Source organism: Mustela putorius, unplaced genomic scaffold, assembly GCF_011764305.1.
Source record: "Mustela putorius furo isolate JIRA1106 unplaced genomic scaffold, ASM1176430v1.1 tig00003846_pilon_pilon_pilon, whole genome shotgun sequence".
Taxonomy (NCBI): Eukaryota; Metazoa; Chordata; class Mammalia; order Carnivora; family Mustelidae; genus Mustela; species Mustela putorius.
This window is the reverse complement of record NW_025421999.1, coordinates 1183107-1191775: the sequence shown is the minus strand read 5'-3', so window position 1 is coordinate 1191775 and position 8669 is coordinate 1183107. Positions and strand designations below refer to the sequence as shown.

General features: G+C 36.9%; 1 long non-coding RNA gene across 1 annotated transcript in view; it reads right to left on the bottom strand.

Annotated features, from left to right (window-relative positions):
• Positions 1–1013: 1013 nt before the first annotated feature.
• Positions 1014–8669, bottom strand: part of LOC101689784 — a 30615-nt gene continuing 22959 nt past the window's right edge. The window contains exon 3 of the long non-coding RNA XR_201083.3: positions 1014–2823. This is a non-coding gene — a long non-coding RNA (uncharacterized LOC101689784). The remainder of the gene's footprint in view (positions 2824–8669) is intronic.

Below are 8669 nucleotides of genomic sequence, written 5' to 3'. Positions count from 1 at the left end.
ACATAGAAGATTTTTGAAGAATTAATATGTGTGGCTATTTGCTTCTTCCCAGAAATATCTCAGAAGATCTGATAGTATTGAATGAAAGAAGGGAAGGCCTATTGAATTACTGTTCAGTTGTGGCTTCAACTTAGTACATTGTGGTGCCACTTAGAAGAAGATGAATAGGTTTACAGAAGGGACTGGGGATACAGGAGAAAATAAATTCAGTTTTTGACACTGAGACATGGGGTACTTTAAACAATCAAGTAGACATGTCTAATTGGACATCCAGATGTCCACTAGAATTATGGATCTGGAGATTAGGAGAGAGATGTGGGCTTGAGGTACAGATTTGAAAGTCATCAGTTTTATGGGTGATACCTGAAGCCATGGCATGGATTATATTGCCCAGGGAATGTGTAAAGAGTAAGGAAAGAGGATGACAAAAAACCCTCAGGAACACCAAGATTTAAGGAGACAAATAGTTGTTACAATATGTGATGAATACCATAATAAAAACATGCATGAGATACCTTAGTGACTCAAAATAAGATTGATCAACTGGGTGAGGGAAAGTTAACATAAAAGTTTTTACTTTGGTTTAGATACTGAAGAATATATCAAAGTGTGCCAGTGGGATGAGAGGCAGGAAAATGAACAAACTCATCTACTTTACAAGGAAAGCAGAGTATTTTAAACGAGAAGTCTTTCAACTATTCTCTACCCTGACACACCTATGTCTAAAGCAGTGTTCCTCAAAATGTGGTAAACAATTCACTTGGAAGAGAATCACACAGGGGCTTTGTAAAAATGCATATTATTGGGTTTTAGGCCTACTGAATCAGATTTATTGGGGAGGAAGGCACTGAGGAATCTGCACTTCATTTTTTTATTTATTTATTTTTTTAAAAGATTTTATTTATTAATTTGACAGAGAGAAATCACAAGTAGACGGAGAGGCAGCCAGAGAGAGAGAGAGAGAGGGAAGCAGGCTCTCTGCTGAGCAGAAAGCCCGATGCGGAACTCGATCCCAGGACTCTGAGATCATGACCTGAGCCGAAGGCAGCGGCTTAACCCACTGAGCCACCCAGGCGCCCCAAGAATCTGCACTTTAAACAAGTACCCTAAATGATTCTGAAGCAGATGGTTTGTATACAACATTTTGTACAGTGTGACCAGGAGAACTTACAGCTAAAGTAGAATGGATGAGGCCAAAGAATTGTGATCAAGTTGCTCTCTTCTTGCTAGTTTTAGCAGGAAGGCCCTAGTGGGAAAATGGGGAACTTGGAGGTTTTGTAAGAGTATAATTGACTCAATCTGTTTTTCTATATTTAGAAGGAAAAATGAACCAGGTAAGACTGAGAGCAGAGGAGTTTTCCTCTGAGCTGGTTCCAAGTCAACCAGGAAGAACATACAGGCACCTTGATGAAAAAGAAACCAAGAACTGATTTTGTTGATTGAATGTAGTCATTAAAACAACAACCAGCAACACACCCATGAATTCCCCTAATTTTGTTTTCACTTTTTAGCTGGCTATCTGGAATTTTATACTCAGCTCCTCCTAGTGAATTCATCTTACCTGAAGTCAGTAAATGTTTAGTTTTTCATTTAGCCAATAATTCCAGGGATAAAAATTCCATATTTCCTATAATTTTTATCCTAAAAAGAGGGAATTATTGTTCAATCATAAAATGTTTCTGTGTCTTCATAAAAAGATAACTATATGTTTGGGAATATATTATTTGAAGTACACAGTGAAATAGATTACTCTTGAGAATTCATTTGTGCCTTTAAGGAATCCCAGGGATGTACTTTCAAACTCTGATTGCTTATGAATATTCTACTATCACTAGAAATACTATTCTTCCGAGAAATCGGCAAATTAATTTCATTACTCTGCCAAAGTTGCTATCTACATGGCTCTCCAGAACTGGGAATATCTTGCTAGAAATACACTAAGTTCAAAAGATTTTAACATATTACTTTGTTTTGAGAAAAGGTATATTTCTATTTTTCTCTGAAATATTTCTAGAAAAAATCAGATCATAAACCCAATTGCTTCATTTAAAAAGACACTATGATAAAATTAAGTCAATTCTGATTCCAAAATTAAACATGAAGAATAAGATTTCATAAGAGAATAATTCTTCTCTTTGTATATTTATCAATGCTATTTATCATTCATAACTTTCTAAGATACAGCTCCTGGCTCATATATTATGCTAGTAAGTTTGTAACGTAAGAGAAACAGATGATAGTTTTATCTAGTTCATTTAGTGATGTGTGTGGTATGATAAATATGGTATCTATTTGATACTCACACTTATGTTAGAAGATGCTTTAGAAAGTATAGGATGTGATGAGGGAATAAACTGTCACGTCTACTGTGACTCTACCCAAGAGCTGAGGAATTACGTTTTATAAAAAAGAACCATGAGACCTAGAGAGAGGAGAGACAGAATATAGAATTGTTGGTGTGCATGTAAATATTTATGAAGGAAAGACACTAGAGAAATATAAATACTGGACCACCATAAAATTACATTTTCTGTACAAAAGAGCCTCTAATATAGTGTATATAAATATTCCCATAGGACTATGAGAGCTTTTTAAAATTCCATACTTACCAAACAATCTTTCAGTTACTATATTAGTTGTTATGAACAGACTGCGTGGCTTAAATGAAAATTTATTTTCTTGCATTTCTGGTGGTTGGAAGTCTCAGACTTGGCAGGGTTGATTTCTTGTCAGGTCTCTGTCCCTGTCCTCAACTTGCAGATGGCCATCTTTTCCTTGTATCTTCACATGGTCTTCCTCTGTGTGTCTTTGTCCTAGATTTTTCTTAGAAGAACATGAGTCATATTGGATTAAGGGATATCCTATTGACCTCATTTCACATTTTTTAAGACACTATCAACAAAAAAGTCATATTCTGAGATACTAGGGACTTCAGCATATAAATTTTATGAGGATACAATTCAGCACATAGCAATAAATAATAAATTAATACAAAGAAAGGTTGCTCATAATTTTGCACATAATTTTAAACTCATATTTTTGGCAAAATCTTGCTGACTGTGAGTTACCTTTCTAAAGCCTGATCTGCAAGGGAAATCAGCAACTATTCCTGAATACCTGTTCTGGGCACTGGCATAGGTGCTAGGGCTAGAACACCAAGGAAACACATTCCTTGTTCTTTTTTTTTTTTTTTTTAAGGATCCTTTTTTTTTTTTAAAGATTTTATTTATTTGACAGACAGAGATCACAAGTAGGCAGAGAGGCAGGCAGAGAGAGAGATAGGGAAGCAGGCTTCCCGCTGAGCAGAGAGCCAGATGCAGGCCAATCCCAGGACCCTGGGATCATGACCTGAGCTGAAGGCAGAGGCTTTAACCCACTGAGCCACCCAGGTGCCCCCACATTTCTTGTTCTTGAGGAACTTTCAGTCTAAAGGATGGAACACAATATAAACAAACAAGTACAACAAAATGTGTTGAATATTACTACAGAGGAAATGCTATAGTGAAGGAGCAAATTAGCTATACCCATGGTGACTCAATCAAGGTAAAAGAAAATATTAAGCTCCAGAATATTGCCTAATTAATACTACTGCATAAGGTATTGGAGCTTATTATTTTTAGGACTTAAATTACTCATCTATTTAGTGTTTTGCTAAACTCTTAAAACTTGATTGACCTATTTTTTCTAGAAAACTTATAAAATGCTGTTTTTATCTGTAGAAAAAATCATCTTAAATATGTTCATTTTTGTATTAATGTGATGGTCATGACTGCAGTGTTATCCAAATTAAAAACCAGTCTTGACTGGCTTTCATAAGTTAAGCCATCATTGAACTCAAGTCTATATATAAGAACTCTGAAATCCAATGACAGTTAAAACAATGTATACCTGAATTGTTTGCTAAGACTAGAATAATCCCTAATGATATACAAGAACTGGGATACAAAAGTAGAAAGATAACCCAACTCATTATCAAGTACTTTATCACTTAGCAGATACCTATCTTATAAAAGTTATCCTACAAATCTATAAATATACTAGTGAATCTTCATTATAGATCTTCTTTTTAGTCTTTCAAAGATGTTATTAGAAGTAGAAGAAGACTTTTGGTTAGCAGGTGTCACAAAGAAAAGGACAAAAATCCTCTTTTGAGTTGTATATTTAAAATGATATGAGTCTAACAAAAAGATATATAGCACGACAAATGCTAATTTAAGGACAAAATTGTTAAGGGTTGATAAATCCATTCCATAAAGAAACCAATGGTTTCTTCCTATTGATGTCTTCTTCTTCAGCTTTCTTGAAATAAAATGCATAGCTATATGACTGAGATTTGAAAAAATAAAATGAGAAAGTTCAACTAAATTAATTTTATGGTCCTTGTCAAGAACTGAAGAGTCTGAAATTTTACTCTAGGTACAAGTTAACAAATTCATAGATGCTGGCAGAAGACACAAAACTCTAGGGTCACAGTCAAAGAATAGTTTATTAACATCAGCAATAGCAGTTGCTGGAATATCAGTATTTGTACCATTTCCCTGGGCCCCAATTCCCACAGCATTACTGACTAGAAGATTCCATGCAGTAAGGTACATTATAGGGGGGGAGGGGTCTTGAGTTTGTCATTTATAATGGACAGCAATCTCTGGAGGAAAACAGTATCTCTGTTTTCTATGGCTGTTCACCATATAAAATTAATTCTAAACTGAGATATAATTCACATACCATAACCCTTTCCTAGTAAACAATGCAGTGGTTATTGGTATATTCACAAAATTGTGCAGCCATCACCATTTTATAATGCCTGAACATTTTCTATCATCTGAAAATTAAACTTAATGCACATTAGTCATTTCTCAGTCCCCCTCCTCCAAACCCCTGGGAACTACTAACTTACTTTTGTCTCTCTAGATTTGTCTATTCCAGACATTTCATGTAAATGGAGTCACACAATATGTGACCCTTCTGTGACAGGCTTCCTTCACTTACCATAATGTTTTCAAGGTTCATCCATGTTGTAACATGAATCAGTTATTTTTTTATAGCTGAATAATAGCTGTTGTATGGATATAACACATTTTATTCATCTATTCATAAGTTGATGGACATTTGCGTTGTTTATATCTTTTGATTATTGTGAATAATGGTGGCACAAATATTCATATATAAGTTTTTGTGAGGACATACAGTTTCTATACACTTGGTTACCCAACTAAGAGTAAAATTCCTGAGTCATATGGCAACTCTATGTTTAACTTTTAAAAAAACTGCCAAACAGCTTTCACCTCTGGGGCTAGAGATTGGAGTGTTGTCATTTTAATCCCTTACCCCCCAGTGCTGAAAGCCTTCAGGGAGCAAAAGAGTGCCATGCAGTGCAGTCTGGAGCTGCTTACACTGAGCCCAGCTACCTGGCAAAAGGGATGCAACTCCATCTGGGCAAAGACACATGAGAATCAGGGCAAGAGGGCCCTCCCCCAGAAGACCAGCCGGAACATCTGGCTAATACCAAGTTTATGGATGATAGAGAATTACAAAACCTCAGCTATTATGGAAAACTGTATATAGCATTCATATTTTTGAAGAGTGATAGTTTGACTTCTTCTTTGCTGATCTGGATGCCTTTAATTTCCTTTTGTTGTCTGATTGCTGAGGCTAGGACTTCTAGTACTATGTTGAAAAGCAGTGGTGATAATGAACATCCCTGCTGTGTTCCTGACCTTAGTGGAAAAGCTTTCAGTTTTTCTCCATTGAGAATGATATCTGCAGTGGGTTTCTCAAAAATAGCTTTGATAATATTGAGGTATGTGCCCTCTATCCCTACACTTTGAAGAGTTTTAATCAGGAAGGGATGCTGCACTTTGTCAAATGCTTTGTCAGCATCTATTGAGAGTATCCAATGGTTCTTGTTCTTTCTTTTATTGATGTGTTGTATCACATTGATTGACTTGCGGATGTTGAGCCAACCTTGCAGCCCTGGAATAAATCCACTTGGTCATGGTGAATACTCCTTTTAATGTACTGTTGAATCCTATTGGCTAGTATTTTGGAGATAATTTTCGCATCTGTGTTCATCAAGGATATTGGTCTATAGCTCTCTTTTTTGATGGGATCCTTGTCTGGTTTTGGGATCAAGGTGATGCTGGCCTCATAAAATGAGTTTGGAAATTTTCCTTCCATTTCTATTTTTTGGAACAGTTTCAGGAGAATAGGAATTAGTTTTTCCTTAAACATTTTGTTGAGGGGCACCTGGGTGGCTCAGTGGTTTGGGCCTCTACATTCAGCTCGGGTCATGATCTCGGGGTCTGGCATCGAGCCCCGCGTCGGGCTATCTTCTTGGCGGGGAGCCTGCTTCCCCCTCTCTCTCTGCCTGCCTCTCTGCCTACTTGTGATCTCTGTCTATCAAAAAAAAAAATGTTTGGTAGAATTCCCCCAGAAATCCATCTGGACCTGGGGTTTTGTTTGCTTGGAGATTTTTTTTTAAAAGATTTTATTTATTTTTTTGACAGAGATCACAAGTAGGCAGAGAGGCTGGCAGAGAGAGAGAGAAAGGGAAGCAGGCCCCCTGCTGAGCAGGGAGCCCGATGCAGGACTCAATCCCAGGACCCTGAAATCATGACCTGAACCGAAGGCAGCGGCTTAACCCACTGAGCCACACAGGTGCCCTGTTTGGAGGATTTTAATGACTGGTTCAATCTCCTTACTGGTTATGGGCCTGTTCAGGCTTTCTATTTCTTATGGGTTCAGTTGTGGTAGTTTATATGTTTCTAGGAATGCATCCATTTCTTCCAGATTGTCCAATTTGTTGGCATAGAGTTGCTCATAGTATGTTCTTATAATTGTTTGTATTTCTTTGGTGTTAGTTGTGATCTCTCCTCTTTCATTCATGATTTTATTTATTTGGGTCCTTTCTCCTTTCTTTTTGATAAGTTTGGCCAGGGGTTTATCAATTTTATTAATTCTTTCAAAGAACCAGCTCCTAGTTTCCTTGATTTGTTCTAATTTTCTTTTTTTTTTTTTTTGTTTCTATTTCATTGATTTCTGCTCTGATCTTTATGATTTCTCTTCTCCTGCTGAGTTTAGGGTTTCTTTCTTGTTCTTTCTCCAGCTCCTTTAGGTGTAGGGTTAGGTTGTGTACCTGAGACCTTTCTTGTTTCTTGAGAAAGGCTTGTACCGCTATATATTTTCCTCTCAGGACTGCCTTTGTTGTGTCCCACAGATTTTGAACCATTGTGTTTTCATTATCATTTGTTTCCATAATTTTTTTCAATACTTCTTTAATTTCCTGGTTCACCCATTCATCCTTTAGAAGGATGCTGTATAGTCTCCATGTATTTGGGTTCTTTCCAAACTTCCTCTTGTAGTTGAGTTCTAGCATCAGAGCATTGTAGTCTGAAAATATGCAGGGAATGATCCCATCTTTTGATACTAGTTGAGTCCTGATTTAGGACTGAGGATGTGATCTATTCTGGAGAATGTTCCATGTGCACTAGAGAAGAATGTGTATTCTGTTGCTTTGGGATGAGATATTCTGAATACATCTGTGATGTCCATCTGGTCCAGTGTGTCATTTAAGGTCTTTATTTCCTTGTGGATCTTTTGCTTGGATGATCTGTCCATTTCAGAGAGGGGAGTGTTAAAGTCCCCTACTATTATTGTATTATTGTTGATGTGTTTCTTTGATTTTGTTATTAACTGGTTTATATAGTTGGCTGCTCCCACGTTGGGGCATAGATATTAAAAATTGTTAGATCCTCTTGTTGGACAGATCCTTTGAGTATGATATAGTGTCCTTCCTCATCTCTTATTAAAGTCTTTGGCTTAAAATCTAATTTATCTGATATAAGGATTGCCACCCCAGCATTCTTTTGTTGTCCATTAGCACGGTAAATTCTTTTCCACCCCCTTACTTTAAATCTGGAGGTGTCTTCGGGCTTAAAATGAGTTTCTTGTAGGCAACATATAGATGGGTTTTGTTTTTTTATCCATTCTGATACCCTGTGTCTTTGATTGAAGCATTTAGCCCATTAACATTCAGGGTAACTATTGAGAGATATAAATTTAGTGCCATTGTATTGCCTGTAAGGTGACTGTTCCTATATATTGTCTCTGTTCCTTTCTGATCTACCACTTCTAGGCTCTCTCTTTGCTTAGAGGACCCCTTTCAAGATTTCCTATAGAGCTGGTTTGGTGTTTGTAAACACTTTCAGTTTTTGTTTGTCCTGGAAGCTTTTAATCTCTCCTTCTATTTTCAATGATAGCCTTGCTGGCTATAGTATTCTTGGCTGCATGTTTTTCTCGTTTAGTGCTCTGAATATATCATGCCGGCTCTTTCTTGCCTTCCAGGTCTCTGTGGATAAATCTGCTGCCAATCTAATATTTTTACCATTGTATGTTACAGACTTCTTTTCCCGGGCTGCTTTCAGGATTTTCTCTTTGTCACTAAGACTCGTAAATTTTACTATTAGGTGATGGGGTGTGGACCTATACTTATTGATTTTGAGGGGCGTTCTCTGCACCTCCTGAATTTTGCTGCTTGTTTCCATCGTCATATTGGGGAAATTCTCCCCAATAATTCTCTCCAGTATAACTTCTGCTCCCCTCTTTCTTTCTTCTTCTTCTGGAATCCCAATTATTCTAATGTTGTTTCATCTTATGGTGTCACTTATCTC